Source organism: Kogia breviceps, chromosome 3 (genome assembly GCF_026419965.1).
Source record: "Kogia breviceps isolate mKogBre1 chromosome 3, mKogBre1 haplotype 1, whole genome shotgun sequence".
Lineage (NCBI taxonomy): Eukaryota > Metazoa > Chordata > Mammalia > Artiodactyla > Physeteridae > Kogia > Kogia breviceps.
Window position 1 is genome coordinate 70,554,091 of NC_081312.1, and position 19,012 is coordinate 70,573,102.

The 19,012-nt window shown below is 34.3% G+C and overlaps 1 long non-coding RNA gene across 3 annotated transcripts in view; it reads right to left on the minus strand.

Annotated features, from left to right (window-relative positions):
* The window catches only part of LOC136793801 (uncharacterized), a 1,119,572-nt gene that overhangs the window by 104,047 nt on the left and 996,513 nt on the right, over positions 1 to 19,012 (minus strand). For 2 of the 3 annotated variants that reach the window (XR_010839589.1, XR_010839593.1), the window contains one exon: positions 10,155 to 17,995. The exons of the other annotated variant lie outside the window; for it this stretch is intronic. This is a non-coding gene — a long non-coding RNA (uncharacterized lncRNA). Of the gene's footprint in view, positions 1 to 10,154; positions 17,996 to 19,012 lie in introns of those variants that run through there. 3 annotated transcript variants of the gene reach the window in all.

Consider the following 19,012-nt stretch of genomic DNA (forward strand, 5'->3'; position numbering starts at 1 on the left):
TTGTTCATATTTTTAAAAACAGGAAAAAAAATACTACTTTTTCTTTGTAAAGTGGCCATTCTTTGGTCAAAAATAGAGTATAAAAAATTTAGTAGCCAGCCATGTTTTATTTTGTTAATATCACTGAGAAATATGCTCTATTATAATAAAAATAGTTTATTTCACAAATGTTGAATTTATATTTGCTGAGCTATTCTTAAAGATGAATTTCACAGAATATAGTTTGCTATAACTTTGTAAAATTTTGGTGAACCATACTTATGTGTGACCTTCAATAATATGGTAATTTATTTAAATGTGCTTTACTAATTAAGAATATTTAAAATAGGAGTGCACTTAAATTACTCTTACCAATTATCTATATAAGAAATTATTGAAATGATCAGTTACCATAATCAACAATCATTACTGAAATAAGATAATAAGCATCTTCAAAATACTGGCTGCCTGAATTTTTTGAATGTTCTTCTTTGGGGACCTAAATTTGTTCCCTAAGCATTCCCCTTTAGAATATTTATGGACCAAAATGTCTATACCATAACACAAGCCAAATATCCTACTAATGTCCCTATGTAAAAATAATAAACATGGCAGAAAGGAGTATATACATTTTCTATGTCAAGTATGATTTTTATCCTCCTTATGCTTGGACAATAGAAATTGAAAAAAATGTCAGGGGATCGTAGTCCCATAACCTCCCTCCAGGCAATTCTAGTAATGAAAGGCAGGTTGTTGAGAATTTTTTTCTCAGAACTCTTCAGGGCCCCAAACCTTATGACCTACATCATTAGCCACTTAGCTATTTTTCTCTTAGTCAATGACTTGAGCGTTTTTTTCTGAATATAATAGAATCTCTCTCCCTCTTAATGCATTGTGTTCCCTTAGTGACTATCATTACTATTATCATAATAAACAGTCTTTCATGTATTTCAAAGCAGTGATTATACTGCCAACTAGCCTTCTGTATTCTGAGCTAACCAATGTATCATTTATTTTCCTATCTATGGAGGTTACCCGTTTGCCCAAGGTTTTTCTTTTTAATGCTGTAATGAGTAAAGTGACTCAATATTATATATTGCATGGACAATGCAGCAAACAGGTATCATTATAAAATTATAAATCGGACTTTGAAATATAGATGGAAAAGACTACTCTTCATATATAAATCACTTTTTCATATTAGTTAAAAATAGAATATTGCTCTTAAAACGTTACAAAAAAGAAATAAAAGCATAAATATTTTTTGTAAAAAAGTTCAAATCTCATTAGTAACACATATGTAAGTCAAACTATAAAAATATTTTTCTTTGCTAATTTTATTGAAAAACACATATTTTATATGGTGGATGTTAGAATTGGTAGAAGGCAATTTTGTATTCATATGGACCTAATTCATAAGTGAATTTTTAATTAATTTTTATTTTATGAATTTTTATTTTTAATACTTTATTGACATGTAACTATAATAGTTTCAGGTGTTTAACATAATGATTCAATGTTTGTATAAATTGCAAAATGATCACAGTAAGTCTGGTTAATATCTGTCACCATAAATAGTTACAAATTATTTTTTCTTGTGATGAGAACTTTTAAGGTCTATTCTCTTAGTAACTTTCAAATATGCAATACGATATTGTTAACTATAGTCACCATGCTCTATATTACATCTCCATGACTTATTTTATAACTGAAAGTTTGAAACTTAGATGATGTTCACCCACACTTGCCCCCTTCTCCAGCAATCACCAATCTGTTCTCTGTATCTGTGAGTGTGGTTATTTTTTAGTTTGTTTTTGGTTTTTTGGTTTGGTTTTGTTTTCTTTTTATAGATTCCACACATAACTGATATCATGCTGTATTTGTCTTTCTTGATCTGACTTATTTCATTTAGTATAATGCCCTCCAGGTCTATCCATTCTACCACAAAAGATAAGATTTCATTCTTTGTTATGGCTGAACAATATTCCATTGTATATATATATGTACCACATCTTCTTTATCCATGCATCTATCTTGGCAATTGTAAATAATTCTGCTATGAAAATTTGGGTGCATGCATCTTTTCAAATTAATGGTTTCAATTTTTGGATGTAAAGCCAGGAGTGGAAATGCTGGGTCATATGGAAATTCTATTTTTAGTTTTTTGATAAATCTCCATACTGTTTTTCACAGTGGCTGTACCAACTTACATTCCCTCCAACAGTGTCTGAGGGTTCCCTTTTCTCCACATCCTGGCCAAAATTTGTTGTGTTCTTTTTGATGATAGGCATTCTTACAAGTGTGAAATGATATCTCATTGACTTTTAATGTGCATTTCTCTGATGGTTAACGGTGTTGAGCATCTTTTCATGACTGTTGGCCATCTGTACGTCTTCTTTGGAAAAAGTCTATTCAGATCTACCCATTTTTTAATTTGTTTTTTTGTTTGAAGTTGAGTTGTATGAGCTGTTTATATATTTTGGATATTAACCCCTTACTGGACTTACATTTGCAAATATTATCTCTCATTCAGTAGGTTGTCTTTTTGTTGATGGTTTTCTTTGCTGTGTAAAACCTTTTAAGTATAATTAGGTCCCATTTGTTTATTTTTGCTTTTATTTCCTTTGCTTTAGGAGGCAGATCCAAAAAATATTGCCACAGTTTATGTCAAAGAGTGTTCTGCCTATGTTTTCTTCTCGGATTTTTATGGTTTCCAGTCTTACATTTAGGTCTTTAATTTATTTTGAGTTTATTTTTGTATATGGTGTTGGAAAATGTTCTAATTTCATTCTTTACATAAAGCTGTCCAGTTTTCCCAGCACAACTTAATGAAGAGACTGTCTTTTCTCCATTGTATATTCTTGCCTCCTTTGTCATAGATTAATTGACCATAAGCATGTGAGTTTATTTCTGGGCTCTCTATTCTGTTCCATTTATCTATGTGTCTGTTTTTGTACCAGTGCCATACTGTTTTGGTCTGTATGTATGCTGCCTACAAAAGATGCACTGTAGATCTAAAGACACACACAGACTGAAGGTGAGGCAATGAAGAAAGTTATTCCATGCCAATAGAAATCAAAATAAAGCCAGGGTAGCAGTACTTATGTCAGAAAAAATAGGCTTTAAAATAAAGACTGTTACAAGAGACAAAGAAGGGCATTACCTAATGATCAAGGGATCAATCCAAGAAGATATAACAATGGTAAAAATATATGCACCCAACATAGGAGCACCTAAATGCATAAAGCAAATATTAACAGACATTAAGGGAGAAATTGAAAATAACAACAATAATAGGGAAGTTTAAATGGACAGATAATCAAAACAAAAAATCAATAAGGTAAAACAGGCCTTAAATGACACATTAGACCAAATGGACTTGATATATGGAGAGCATTCCATCTGAAAGCAGCTGAATACACATTCTTTTCAAGTTTACACAGAACATTCTCCAGAATATATCACATGCTAGGCCACAAAATATGTCTTGATAAATTTTTAAAAATTGAAATCATGCAAACATCTTTTCCAACCATAATGCTCTGAGACTAGAAATCAACTACAAGAAAAAAAAAAAAAAAACTACAGCAAACACAAACACATGGAGGCTAAACAATATAGTACTATACAACAAATGGGTCACTGAAGAAATTGAAGAGGAAATCAAAAAATACCTGGAGATAAATGAAAATGAAAACACAACAACCAAAAACTATGGACCTTAGCTAAAGAAGTTCTAAGAGGGAAGTTTATAATGACAAAAGCTTACCTCAGGAAACAAAGACAATCTCAAGTAAACTATCTAACTGTATGCCTAAAGGAGCTAGAAAAAGAAAAACAAAACCCAAGTTAGTAGAAGGAAAGAAATCATTAAGATCAAAGCAGAAATAAATGAAATAGAGACTCAAAAACAGAAGAAAAGGTCAGTGAAACTAAGAGCTGATTCTTTGAGAAGCTAAGCAAAATTGATAAGCCTTTAGCTAAAATCATCAAGAAAAAAAGAAGGCAAAAATTAATAAAATCAGAAATAAAAAAGAAGAAGTTACAACTGACAGCACAGAAAAACAAATTATTATAAGAGACTACTATGAACAACTATATGCCAATCAAAGGAACAACCTAGAAGACATGGACAAATTACTAGAAATGTACAATCTCACACTACTGAACTGGGAGAAATGGAAAATATGAGCAGACCAAATACCAGTAATGAAATTGATTCAGTAATAAAAAAATTCCCAACAAAGAAAAGTCCAGGACTTGGTGGCTTCATGGGAGAATTCTACTAAACATGTAGAGAAGAGTTAACTTATTCTTCTCAAACTCTTTCAAAAAATTACAGAGGAAAGAACACTCCCAAACTCATTCTGTGAGGTCATCATCTCCCTGATATAAAACCAGACAAACCAGACAAAGAAATCACAAAAAAAGAAAATTGCAGGCCAATATCACTGATGAACATAGATTCAAAAATTCTAAAGAAAATACTAGCAAACAGAATCCAACAATACATTAAAAGGATCATACATGATAAAATGGGATTTATTCCAGGGATGCAAGGATTTTTCAATATCTGGAAATCAATCAATGCAATACATCACATTAAAATATTGAAATATAAAAGCCATACGATCATCTCAATAGATGCAGAAAAAGTTTTTAACAAAATTCAACATCCAGTTATGATAAAACTCTCCAAAAAGTGGGCATCAAGGGAACATACCTCAATATACTAAAGGCCATATATGACAAGTCCATAACTAACATGATACTCAGTGGTGAAAAGCTAAAAGTATTTCCTCTAAGATCAGGAATAAGACAAGGATGCCCACTCTTGCCAGTTTTATTCAACATGGTATTGGAAGTCCTCACCACAGCAATCAGAAAAGAAAAAGAAATAAAAGGAATCCATACTGAAAAGGAAGAATTAAAACTGTCACTGTTTGCAGATGACATGATACTATACATAAAAAATCCTAAAGATGCCACCAGAAAGGTACTAGAGCTTGTCAATGAATTTGGTAAAGTTGCAGGATACAAAATTAATACACAGAAATCTGTTACATTTCTATACTCTAACAACAAATACAGACAACAATCAGAAAGAGAAAGAAACCTGTTTCATTCTTTTGCATGTGTCTGTTCAGGATTTTCAACAGCATTTATAGAAAGACTGTCCTTTCTTAGCATATATTCTTGGCTCCTATGTCATAAATAAATTGAATTTATTTATCTATTTGTTTATTTATTTATTTATTTCTAGGCTCTCTATTCTGTTCCATTGATCTCTGTGTCTGATTTTATGCCAGTACTATATTATTTTGATTATTATAACTTTGTAATACTGTTTGGAATCAGGGAGTCTGGTCCCTCCAGTTTTGTTGTTCTTTCTCAAGATTGCTTTGGTTACTTGGCATCTTTAGCTTCTATACAAATTTAGAATTGTTAGTCCTTTTTATGTGAAAATGACTTTGGAATTTTGGTAGGGATTACATTGAATCTGTAGATTGCTTGGATAATGTGGACATTTAACAATATTAATTTTTCCAGTCAATGAGCACAGGAAGTATTTTCATTTCTTCTTCCATCTTTTAAATTAATAACATACTTTTTAATAGCCTTTCACCATTGTAGTTAAATTTACTCCTAGGTATTTTTTTCTTATTGATGCAATTGTAAATGTCATTGTTTTCTTAATTTATCTGATAGTTTGTTATCAGTGTAAAAAATTCAGATATTTGTATATTGATTTTGTATCGCACAATTTTACTGAAATTGTTTATTCTAGTATTATTTTTGTGGCATCTTTAGGGTTACTATATATGATATTTTGTAAACTACAAATAGTGACAGTTTTACTTTGCCCTTTCCAATTTGGATGACTCTTTTTTTTTTTTTTTTTTTTTCTGGCCTAATTGCTCTGGCTAGAACTTCCAATACTATGCTGAATAAAAATGGTGAAAGGGGAATCCTCATCTTGTTCTTGATCTTAGAGGAAAAAGCTTTCAGCTTTTGACCATTATGTTTGCTTTGGGCTTTTCATACATGGCTTTATTTTGCTGAATTATGGTCCCTCTATGCTCACTTTGTTGAGAGTTTTTATAAATGGATATTGAATTTTGTCAAGTTCTTTTTCTGCATCTATGTGGATGATTATATGATTTTTATGCTTCATTTATTTATATGGTATATCACATTGATTGATTTGCAAATATTGAACCATTCCTTTATCCCTGGAATAAATCCTTCTTAATTATTCTATATAATCTCTTTAATATATTTTACGTATCTTTAATATATAAATTTTTTATGTTATTGAATTTCATTTGCCTATATTGTTGATTTTTGCATCTTTGTTCATCAAGGATATTATCTTACACATAAACACATCAGGGACTCTACAAGTTTTTTTTTTTTTTTTTAATTTTCTTGAAGACCTTCTTTTTGCACTCTCCTTCTAATCCTGTGATCTGGGTTAGTTATTTCACACTAAGTCCTTCTCTTTCTTGGTTTATACCTATTTTGTGGAGAAGAACATCCAGAATTTCTGGAGGTACATTTTTGGTAATTTACTTATCAAAAGTCATCTTTATTGAATTCATACAATTAATGATTTGCCTGTTTTCAGATTTCTAAGTAAATTTATCCCCCCAAATGGAAGGCATTGATCTATTGTCTTCTAGCTACCAATGCTGCTATTCTGACTTTTAATCCTGTATGTGGCCTGTTCTGTTTCCTCTGGCAGTTATTGTGACCTTCTCCATGTCCCTACTGTCCTGAAATGTCATGATAAAATGCCATAGTATAGAAGTGTAGTATTTCAGGGGCAGTTTACAAACCCCTTTAGTCTGCAAATTAATGTCCTTAAATTCTAGAAACTTTATTTAAACTCTTTTATTAAAAATTGCCTTTCCTTTATTTGTTTTTATATTTCCTCTTATTTAGCTTTTGATATTTTGAGGCTGATGCTATAATTTTTTAAATTTTTCTCTCCTATTTTCCGTTGACTTAATTTTATTCTAATTTAAAATATTTTTTCTCAACTCTACCTTCCGCTCTTTAGTGTGTATAACAGGGCTTGTGAATGGAAGTTTTTATCATAAGAAATTCTCTCTGACCCTTTTCACTGGGAGTTCTAAGATTTCACTATCTTCTTCAGAAAGAATATCTACAGTTTCTGCTTAAAGGACATAAACTTGGCTTCCAGAATTATTGGGACATGATGGGGTAAATGGCTAGGGGTGTCAATATTGGGGGAGAAAGAGAATGGGTGAACTTTAAACTCCAGCATTCTCTGACTCCAAATAGTAAAGCTGGGTGATGATAGAATGAAACTACCCATAACAGAATTATGAAAAATAGAAGTTATAGCTACTTTGAAAGCAAGAATAATGCCCTTGGCTGTTGAATTTGAAGTGATGTTGAGAAATCAAGTGAGACTATCAGTCAGCCAGAGATAAATATGGGCATATGGGTCTTAAGTAGGACTAATTTTAAAGTTAAAAATTTCTCTGTTCATCATTAATTACTTATGGTTATCTTAAACTTTGTGTGACTATTTTGACATCTAACTGTATTGTTTTTCAGTACACATGCTTTTTTAAAAAAAAGCATGCCTAGCCTATTTCTCCTCTTATATATGTATACATATATATATATATATATATATATATATATTCTGAGGGTCATTAATGGTAGATATTATCTCAGAGTATAATCTTTATCTAATTATACCATAACAATGAAAATACTAGAAACAAGGTTTAAGGTAGAAATGTGCTGGCAAATTAGTGCAAAGACTTAGCCATTTAAGCCATTAATATAAAGACTATGAAGACTTATTTTCACATGAAATGTTTAGTAGAGTCAGAACATCAGGGCGGCATACACAGAGGGCATTCTTCCTCAGCAATGAGGATTATCCTATGCATTTGGCCACTACTACAGTTTAGATGTTCGCTGTGATGCCATCTGTTAAGGTTGATTGTGCAGTGACCTTAGGCAGTCTAAAACCTGTTCAGTTGAGCCTGTATATAGAGTTCTGGGTGGGAACCAGGAGGACAGATGGTAGGATTGGAGATGAGGAACTTGTTTGTTACAGCTGATGAAAATCATTCTTCTTGCCAAAGCCATTAAATGTGATATCCTTGGCACAGCATTTCCCAACAAATAGAGTGTCCCCTTTGGTGGGTTAGCTGCAGGTGAATTGAAGCATTCAACAGTCTCTATTTAGGTTTGCTTAGTTCGTTACATTTACATCTCTGATAGCCTAAGACTAAGTCAATGTTCAGCAGCAGGGCACTCTGTGCTTAGTAAGTACAGCATTTCACATATGTAGTTTTCAAAATATACATATACAGTGGGTAGTGCAAACTGGACTATAATTCTGGACTATAATTCTAATTAAAAGAGGTTATAAATAGATTTAATTGAATAGCACCAAATAGAGAAGAAAAACTTCTATAAAACTGAATAACAATTTCTAGTAAATCAACTCACATTTCATACCCATAGGAAGGTTTCTCAGTTAAAATTGTTTAAGAAATTATTAAAATCACTTTATAGGAAATAAATATGTTTATGATCAGACAAGATAGTTATTGCAAAGTGGTTTTTGCAGCTTGGAAAGCAGAAAATTTTGCCCACCCATATAGGCTTTCCCTCTCCATATTTGACAAACCCCAAAATGCTACTCACTTGCAGAATTCATATCTAAGCTATATAAACAAGAGAGTAATTTTAGTGCCCCATTCTCTTCAGCAAAAGATATTTAAAATGTAAAAATTCAATATGAAAAAAGTGAACAATATAGGCTATATCAACTTTTAGAATTAAAAAGTAGAGTCTGCAGGTGGCTTTCACTAATCAAATCTGTTTCCTTAGAAGTTTCACCTAAAGCAAATCAGACATACGTCTTATTTTAAATATAGGTAGGGAAGTAGTATGACAGCAGTCTGTAGGTAGTATATTTCAGTAATCTGTATTTTGAAACATACATACAAAGAACTACATCATTTTATTATTGTTTATATAAATACCTTCGTGTACAATGTTAGGCAACCTATTTTCCCTTTGGTTAATATATCTTGTAGACCTTCCTGTCAGCACATTGAGTCCTTACTTCATTCTTTTGAAAGGCTGTATAAATAGCAGCCATAGGATGGATGTCATGTGATTTATTTAATCAGATCCACATGACTGGACATGTTGGTTGGCTTTAGTAATTTTTCTTCTTCCTTTGATATTATTGACCATCTTGCAGGAATATTCTTATATATGCTTATTATGCCCATATTTGACTACTTTCTAGAGAAGATATATAGAAATCTGATGTTTCTGTGAAAGAATAGGTGAACTTGAATGTTAATATTTCCATATCTCCTGCCAAAGTGGCTCTACCAATTTAAACTCATAGCAGCTGCATATGAGATTACCATTTTCCTGCAAAGTCAAAAACAACTAATCAAAAAAAAAAATACTTTGATGTTTGCTAACTAGAGGTATGAGGAATATATATTCATTGTTTTCCTTTTATTTCTCTATGAATATGAATATGTTGCTTTTCCCTCTTTAATTGATTAACACTCATGTTAATACTCATTTATGAATACTCATTTATTCATTGGTATGTGTGTATGTTCAATAGATAACTATTGACTACCTATCTTGTATTTGGCATTGATTATATAATGGTGAGTAAAGTTGAGACAATTCCTGACTTCTCAGAACTTATAATACAATGACAGTTTTAAAAATAAACCAATTTTATTGATAATTATTATTTTATGTTTAATAATCTTCACCAAGTCTTATTTCCATTCATTCTGTTATAACTGTGATTTTGCTATTTTTTGCCCTTGATTTTATTTAAGAAGTTATGTGATTTTATTATTCTTTTGAAGGAACAAGCTCTCTATTTTATATTTTATTAAAATCTTAATTACAGGTGTTTTTTTTGCTATTTTAATGTTTATTTTTTTCACAATTTAACTTTATGTCTTTTATGTTGTTCTTTATCTAGATTCCCTAATTGAATACTTCATTAATTTATATTTCTCTTGATTTTTCTTTAAGCTTACTGTTAAAACTGATTCTTTCAATTTTCATTGAAAATTTGGTAATTTACTCCTCTAGATTTTTTTTTCACATCTTTATTGGAGTATAATTGCTTTACAATGTTGTGTTAGTTTCTGCTGTACGACACAGTAAATCAGCTATATGTATGCCTATATCCACATATTCCCTCCCTCTTGAGCCTCCCTCGCTATCCCACCCCTCTAGGTCTTCACAAAGCATTGAATTGATATCACTGTGCTATGCAGCAACTTCCCACTAGCCATCCATTTTACATTTTGTAGTGTATATATGTCAATGCTACTCTTTCACTTCATCCCAGCTTCCCCTTCCTGCCCTGTGTCCTCAAGTCTGTTCTCTGTGTCTGCATCTTTATTCCTGCCCTGCCACTATGTTCATCAGTACAGTTTTTTAGATTCCATATATATACGTTAGCATACAGTATTTGTTTTTTTCTTTCTGACTTACTTCATTCTCTATGACAGACTCTAGGTCCATCTACCTCACTACAAACAACTCAATTTTGTTCCTTTTTATGGCTGAGTAATACTCCATTGTATATTTGTGCCACATCTTCTTTATCCATTCATCTGTTGATGGACATTTAGGTTGCTTCCATGTCCTGGCTATTGTAAACAGAGCTGCAATGAACATTATGGTACATGACTCTTTTTGAATTATGGTTTGCTCAGGGTATATGCCCAGTAGTGGGATTGCTGGGTCACATGGTAGTTCTATTTTTAGTTTTTTAAGGAACCTCCATACTGTTCTCTATAGTGGCTGTATCAATTTATATTCCCACTAACAGTGAAAGAGGGTTCCCTTTTCTCCACACCCTCCCTAGCATTTATTGTTTCTAGATTTTTTGATGATGGCCATTCTGACCAGTGTGAGGTGATACCTCATTGTGGTTTTTATTTGCATTTCTCTAATAATTAGTGATGTTGAGCATCATTTCATGTGTTTGTTGGCAATCTGTATATCTTCTTTGCAGAAGTGTCTATATAAGTCTTCTGCCCATTCTTGGATTGGGTTGTTTGTGTTTTTGATATTGAGCTGCATGAGCTGCTTGTATTTTTGGAGATTAATCCTTTTTCAGTTGCTTCATTTGCAAATATTTTCTCCCATTCTGAGGGTTGTCTTTTGGTCTTATTTATGGTTTCCTTTGCTTTGCAAAAGCTTTTATGTTTCATTAGGTCCCATTTGTTTCTTTTTGGTTTTATTTCCACTACTCTAGGAGGTGGGTCAAAAAGGATCTTGCTGTGATTTATGTCATGGAGTGTTCTGCCTAAGTTTCCCTCTAAGAGTTTGACAGTGTCTGGCATTACATTTAGGTCTTTAATCCATTTTGAGTTTATTTTTGTGTATGGTGTTAGGAAGTGTTCTAACTTCATTGTTTTAAATGTAGCTGTCCAGTTTTCCCAGCACCACTTATTGAAGAGACTGTCTTTCTCCATTGTATATTCCTGCCTCCTTTGTCAAAGATAAGGTGACTATATGTGCATGGGTTTATCTCTGGCCTTCCTATCCTGTTTCATTGATCTATATGTGTGTTTTTGTGTTAGTAGCTTTGTACTATAGCTTTGTAATATAGTCTGAAGTCAGGGAGCCTGATTCCTCCAGCTCTGTTCTTCTTTTGCAAGATTGCTTTGGCTATTGGGAGTCTTTTGTGTTTCCATACAAATTATAAAATTTCTTGCCCTAGTTATTTGAAAAATCCCATTGGTAATTTGAAAGGGATTGCATTAAATTTGTAGATTGCTTTGGGTAGTTTAGTCATTGTCACAGTATTGATTCTTTCAATCCAAGAACATGGTATATCTCTCCATCTGTCTGTATTGTCTTTGATTTCTTTCATCTATCTTATAATTTAATGCATACAGGCCTTTTGCCTCCTTAGGTAGGTTTATTCCTGGGTATTTTATTCTTTTTCTTGCAGTGGTAAATGGGAGTGTTTCCTTAATTTTTCTTTCTGCTTTTTCATTGTTTATGTATAGGAATGCAAGAGATTTCTGTGCATTAATTTTGTAGTCTGCTACTTTACCAAATTCATTGATTAGCTCTAGTAGTTTTCTGGTGGCATCTTTAGGATTTTCTATGTATAGTATCATGTCTGCTGCAAATGACAGTTTTACTTCTTCTCTTCCAATCTGTATTCTTTTTATTTCTTTTTCTTTTCTGATTGCTGTGGCTAAAACTTCCAAACCCATGTTGAGTAATAGTGGTTAGAGTGGGCCCACTTTTCTTCTTCCTGATTTTAGAGGCAGTGCTTTCAGTTTTTCACCATTGAGAATGATGTTGGCTGTGGGTTTGTCACATACTTCTTTTATTAGGCTGAGGTAGTTTCCCTCTATGCCCACTTTCTGCAGTTTTTATCATAACTGCGTGTTGAATGTTGTCAAAAGCTTTTTCTGCATCTATTGAGATGATCATATGGTTTTTAATTCTTCAGTCAATATGGTGTACCACATGGATTGATTTGCATATACTAAAGAATCCTTCAATTTCTGGTATAAACGCCACGTAATCATGGTGTATGATCCTTTTAATGTGCTGTTGGATTCTGTTTGCTAGTATTTTGTTGAGGATATTTGCATCTATTTTCGTCAGTGATATTGGCCTCTAATTTTCTTTTTCTGTGACATCTTTGTCTGGTTTTGGTATCAGGGTGATGGTGGCCTCGTAGAATGAGTTTCAGAGTGTTCCTCCGTCTGCTATATTTGGGAAGAGTTTGAGTAGGATAGGTGTTAGCTCTTCTGTAAATGTTTGATAAAATTCACCTGTGAAGCCATCTGGCCCTGGGCTTTTGTTTGTTGGAAGATTTTTAATCACAGTTTTAATATCAGTGCTTGTGATTGGTCTGTTCATGTATTCTATTACTTCCTGGTTCAATCATGGAAGGTTGTACTTTTCTAGGAATCTGTCTATTTCTTCTAGGTTGTCCATTTTATTGGTATAGAGTTGCTTGTAGTAATCTCTCATGATCCTTTGTATTTCTGCAGTACCAGTTGTTACTTTTCCTTTTTCACTTCTAATTCTGTTGATTTGAGTCTCCTCTCTTTTTTTCCTGATGAGTCTGCTAATGGTTTATCAGTTTTGTTTATCTTCTCAAAGAACCAACTTTTAGTTTTATTGATCTTTGCAATTGTTTTCTTCATTTCTATTTCATTTATTTCTACTGTGATCTTTATGATTTCTTTCCTGCTGCTAACTTTGGTGTTTTTTGTTCTTCTTTCTCTAATTGCTTTAGGTGTAAGTTTAGGTTGTTTATTTGAGGTTTTTCTTATTTCTTGAGGTAGGATTGTATTGCTATAAGCTTCCCTCTTAGAACTGTTTTTGCCACATCCTGTAGGTTTTGGGTCATTGTGTTTCCATTGTCATTTGTTTCTAGGTATTTTTTGATTTCCTCATTGATTTCTTCAGTGATCTCTTGGTTGTTTAGTAGCATATTGTTTAGCCTCCATGTATTTTTTACAGTTTTTTTCCTGTAATTGATATCTAGTCTTATAGTGTTGTTGTCAGAAAAGATGCTTGATATGATTTCAGTTTTCTTAAATTTACCCAGGCTTGATCTGTGACCCAAGATCTAATCTATCCTGGAGAATATTCCATGTGCACTTGATAAAAAAGTGTATTCTGTTGTTTTTGGATGGAATGTCCTATAAATAACGGTTAAGTCCATCTGGTCTACTATGTCATTTAAAGTTTGTGTTTCTTTATTTAGTTTCTGTTTGGATGATCTCTCCATTGGTGTGAGTGGGGTGTTAAAGTCCCCCATTATTATTGTTTTACTTTTGATTTCCCCTTTTATGGCTGTCAGTATTTGCCTTATGTATTGAGGTACTCCTCTGTTGGTGCATAAATATTTACAACTGTTATATCTTCTTCTTGGATTGATGCCTTGATCATTATGTACTGTCCTTCCTTGTCTCTTATAGTAGTTTTTTATTTTAAAGTCTATTTTGTCTAATATGAGTATTCCTATTCCAGCTTACTTTTGAGTTCCATTTGCATGGAATATCTTTTTCCATCCCTTCACTTTCAGTTTGTATGTGTCCCTAGGTCTGTATTGGGTGTCTTGTAGATAGCATATACACGGGTCTTGTTTTTGTATCCATTCAGTCAGTCTATGTCTTTTGGTTGGAGCATTTAATCTATGTACATTTAAGGTAATTATTGATATCTATTTTCCTATTACTTTTAAAAAAATTGTTTTGGGTTTCTTTTTGTAAGTCTTTTCCTTCTCTTGTGTTTCTTGCCTAGAGAAGTTCCTTGAGCATTTATTGTAAAGCTGGATTGGTGGGGCTAAATTCTCTTAGCTTTTGCTTGTTTGTAGAAATTTTGATTTCTCCATTGAATCTGAATGAGATCCTTGCTGGGTAGAGTAATCTTGGTTGTAGCTTTTTCCCTTTCATCACTTTAAATAGATCCTGCCACTGTCTTGTGGCCTGCAGAGTTTCTGCTGAATGATCAGATGTTAACCTTATGGGGATTCCCTTGTATGTTATTTGTTGCTTTCCCTTTGCTGCTTTTAATGTTTTTTCTTTGTGTTTAATTTTTGTTAGTTTGATTAATATGTGTCTTGGCATGTGTCTCCTTGGGTTTATCCTGTATGGGACTCTCTGCACTTCCTGAACTTAATTGACTATTTCCTTTCCCATGTGGTGAAGTTTTCAATTATAATCTCTTCATATATTTTCTCAGACCCTTTCTTTTTTTTCTTCTTCTTCTGGGATGCCTATAATTTGAATGTTGTTGTGCTTAATGTTGTCCCAGAGGTCTCTGAGACTGTCCTCCATTCTTTTCATTCTTTTATCTTTATTCTTCTCTGTGCCAGTTATTTCCACCATTCTGTCTTCCAGCTCACTTATCCGTTCTTCTGCCTCACTTACTCTGTTCTTGATTCCTTCTAGAGTATTTTTAATTTCAGTTATTGTGTTGTTCATTACTGTTGGTTTGGTCTTTAGTTCTTGTAAGTCCTCGTTAAACATTTCTTGTATTTATTCTGTTTCCGAGCATTAGGATCATCTTTACTATCATTACTCTGAATTCTTTTTTCAGGTAGTTTGCCTCTTTCCTCTTCATTTATTTGGTCTTGTTGGTTTTTATCTTGCTCCTTTGCCTGCAAGATATTTCTCTGTCTTCTAATTTTGTCTAATGTACAGTATTTGACATCTCCTTTCCCTAAACCGCAGGGTCGTAGTTCCTCTTGCTTCTGTTCTCCACCCCTGGTGTTGGGCATTGGTCCAGTGTCCTGTGTAGGGTTCCTGATGGGAGTGACCGGTGCCTGCGTTCTGGTGGGTGGAGCTGAGTCTTTTCCCTCTGGTAAGCAGGGCCCTGTCAGGTGGTGTGTTTGAGGTGTCTTTGAACTTAGTATGACTTTAGGCAGCCTCTCTTCTAATGGGTGGTGTTGTGTTCCTGTCTTGTTTGTTGTTTGGTGTGAGGCAACCAGCACTGGGAACTGCAGGCAGTTGGGTGGAGATGGGTCTTGGATTCAGATAGAGGCCTCCATGAGAGCTCTCGGTGATTAATCTTCCCTGGGGCCAGGAATTCTCTAGTGGTCCAGATTCCTGGACTTGGTGCTCCCACCCCAGAGGCTCAGGCCTGACTTCTGGTTGAGGAACGAAGACCCCACAAGTCACTCATGCTGCCGATAAAGGGGATTAACAAAATAAATAAATAAAAAGACTAACAAAAACACCAACAAATGGTAAAAAAGTAAAATCAAACAAACAAAAACAGAAACAAAGAAATGCACACACACAAAAGAAACAAAACAAGAACCAAATAAAACAAAAGGCAAGAGAACAACCAGAGAAACAAAAGAACCCAAGAATGAAATCAAACAATTAAGAAAAAAACTAACAAAAACACCATGCCAAAAAACAAAACCAAAGCAGAGTGCCAATGGAAGAATAAAGCAAAGAAAGAAAACAAACTGACAAAAATGATTTTTTGAAAAAAAGGAAAATTGAAAGGGGAAAGAAGACAGAAAAACAATGTAGCAATAGAAATATAAAATTAAAAGTATATTAAAGAAAGAAAGAAAAAGACAAATAAAACCCCAGAGAAATGGTAAAAACAAAATCAAACAAAAACAGAAAGAAAGAAACACCCCCCCCCCCCACACACACACAAGAAACAAAAATAGAACCAAATAAAACAAAAAGCAAGAGAACACCCAAACAGAAGAACCCAAAAGTGAAATCAAACAATTATAATCAGAACTAAGAAAAACCTAAAACCTAAAAACAAAACCAAAGCAGTGTACCAACTGGGGAATAAAGCAAGAAAATAGAAGAAACCTAAAAATGATTTAAAATAAAAAGGGAAAAACACAGAACAACAGAAAAAGTAAAAATAGAAATATGTTTTTAAAAAGTTATAAAACATGAAGATCCTCAAAGACTAAATAAAGAAAAAAATTAAAACAAACAAAAGAAAGAAAAGAAAAAATAGCCAGAACCAACAACAGAATGAATAAAAACATAATAAAATTAATAGTAATAATTATGTTTCCCTCCACTCTAAGTGTCCTTGCATACACTGTGAGCCACAGCCCACTTCCGCCTGCCCACTTCCTCCTCCTCTGCCTCTGGGCTGGCCTCTGGACCTGCAGTGGGCCCTGTGGGGACCACTCGGACTCTGATCTGCCCCAATTCCTGCCTGTGCTTGACCCCAAAGTCCACAGCTGCAAGAGCTAGACCGTTTCCATTTGTGGGAATACTCATTGTCTGCTCAGATATTCCATAGACGCAGGATCTACCCAGCTGATCGCAGGGATTTAATCTGCCGCTTGTACAGCTGATGGAAAGGTTTTTGATCCTCTTCCTTAGTTGCCCCATCCCTGGGATTCAGCTTTAGTTTTACCCCCACCTCTGTGTATGGTCCACCCACAGGAGTCTGGTCCTGAGGCTGCCTTGGAGCTCTTGGGTCTGCCCCAGTCAGGACAGGGCATAGAGGTGGTATGACTGCTTGGATCGCAAGAGCCCCAGTGGCGCCAAATGTGCAGGGAAGCCAGAAGCCACGGGTGCAATAGATATGGCCCTAGTGAGGGCCTTTTCAGGTGCCCAGCATAAGGTGCATGAGGGCCAGCCCTGGCTGGGCTTTTTCTGGCACCTGGTAGCAGGCTCATGAAGGCCAGCCCTGAGAGGGCTTCTTTTATTGATCGTTGGCAGGCACCAGTGTGTAGGGAGAGAGAGGCTACAATAGTGGCTCCTCCCCCTGCATGTGACTCAGCAGTAGCACCCTGCTTCCATGGCAGTCCAGTCTTCCTCTGTAGGCATTCCCTGCTGCAGATTTCCTCCCTCCCATCCCCTCAATCCATCTCCCCACAACCAACACTAGTTCTCACTCTGGGCCTGTTCTCCAATGCCCACACACCAACTCCCAGCCCCCTTGCACACCTGTGAACACACATCTCAGTCCCAGGCACCTAGGGCCACAGTACAGACCGTCTGCATTTCTCACCCTGTCCCGTTTGCCACAAATCAGCTGCTTCACCCTCTTTTGACAGCCTCAAATGCTTCCCTTCTGTTCCAATCGATTTCCCCATTGGAGAGGATATTTGTCCGAATATGGGAATCTATCCTCTACTTCAGCTCCCCAACCCTGTGGTGCAGGTCCTGTTCCGCTTCCTCTCTTCCTCCTTCTTCCTTCTTTTTTTCATCCTACCCAGTTATGCAGGGATGTTTATAGTCCTTTCCAGTGTCCAAGGTCTTCTGCTAGTGTTCAGCTGGTGTTTTGTGAGAATTGTTTCATCTATAGCTGTATTCCTGATGCATCCATGGAGAGAGATGAACTTCACATCCTCCTACTCCTTCACCATCTTCTGTCCTCAGTCCACTAGATTTTTATTAAACTTTGTGCTCAGGGTCTCTCTGGACGTGGTTGTACTCATTATGTGTGCCCAGGCTGCAGTCTGAAGGGGCTGAAGGGTCAACTAGTAGAAAAAGGAAGAGACAATAACACATGCCATAACTCTGCCTTATTCTAGCCCTCAGAAGCAAGTCACAAAATCCAGTATATTAAATATCAAGAGGCAGAAATCATGAGAACCCACCTTGAAGCTACCTTCCAAAGTGTATATCAAAATTTTGGTTTTCTGATTCTTGTGAGAATAAATTAGAGACATTGTGCTCTTTACCACTAAATATTTCAGCATGAAATTCCAAAGAACAAAGATATTCTCTCACATAACAATAGTGCCACTATCAAAATCAGGAAATCTGATGTTAATACACCAGAGTTAACTTATCTACAACTCTAGCCAATATTCACATTGCATCAGCTGTCTCAATGATTTCCTTTACGGCTTTTAAAAATATCTAAACTGCAATAAAGACTAAAGAATGCAAAAATCTAAGGTGTAAAATTAATTTTAGTCATGCCACTTTAGTTTCTTCTAATCTAGAATCCCCCTCAATTTGACTTTCTTGACTTTTACATTTGGAGGAGTGCAGGCGAATTATTTTGTACACTGTCCCTCAATTTGGTTTGTCTTATATTTCTTTTTTACTGAATTCAGGTTATGCATTTTGGCAAGAATACCACAGAATGGTGTTGTTTCCATCTGAAGACATTTGGTATCATTTGTCCCAATAAAATAATGATGTTAATTTTGGTCACATTCTTAAGGTGGATATTTTCAGGTTTCTCCTGTAATTTTTTCTTTAATAAATAATTTGTGGGTAGATATTTTGACACTATGTAAATATTCTCTTCTTCATTCATTAAACTGTCACAGAGTAGTTCTATCATCTTCTAAATATATATATATATATTTATATATATATATATAGTTCTTTTCCATTATAGTTTATTACAAGATATAGAGTATTGTTCCCTATGCTATATAATAGGACCTTGTTGTTTATCTATTTTATATATAGTAGCCCAAACTCCTAATTTACCCCTCCCCCATCATCTTTTGATGACTCTCTAATTTCATCATCTACTA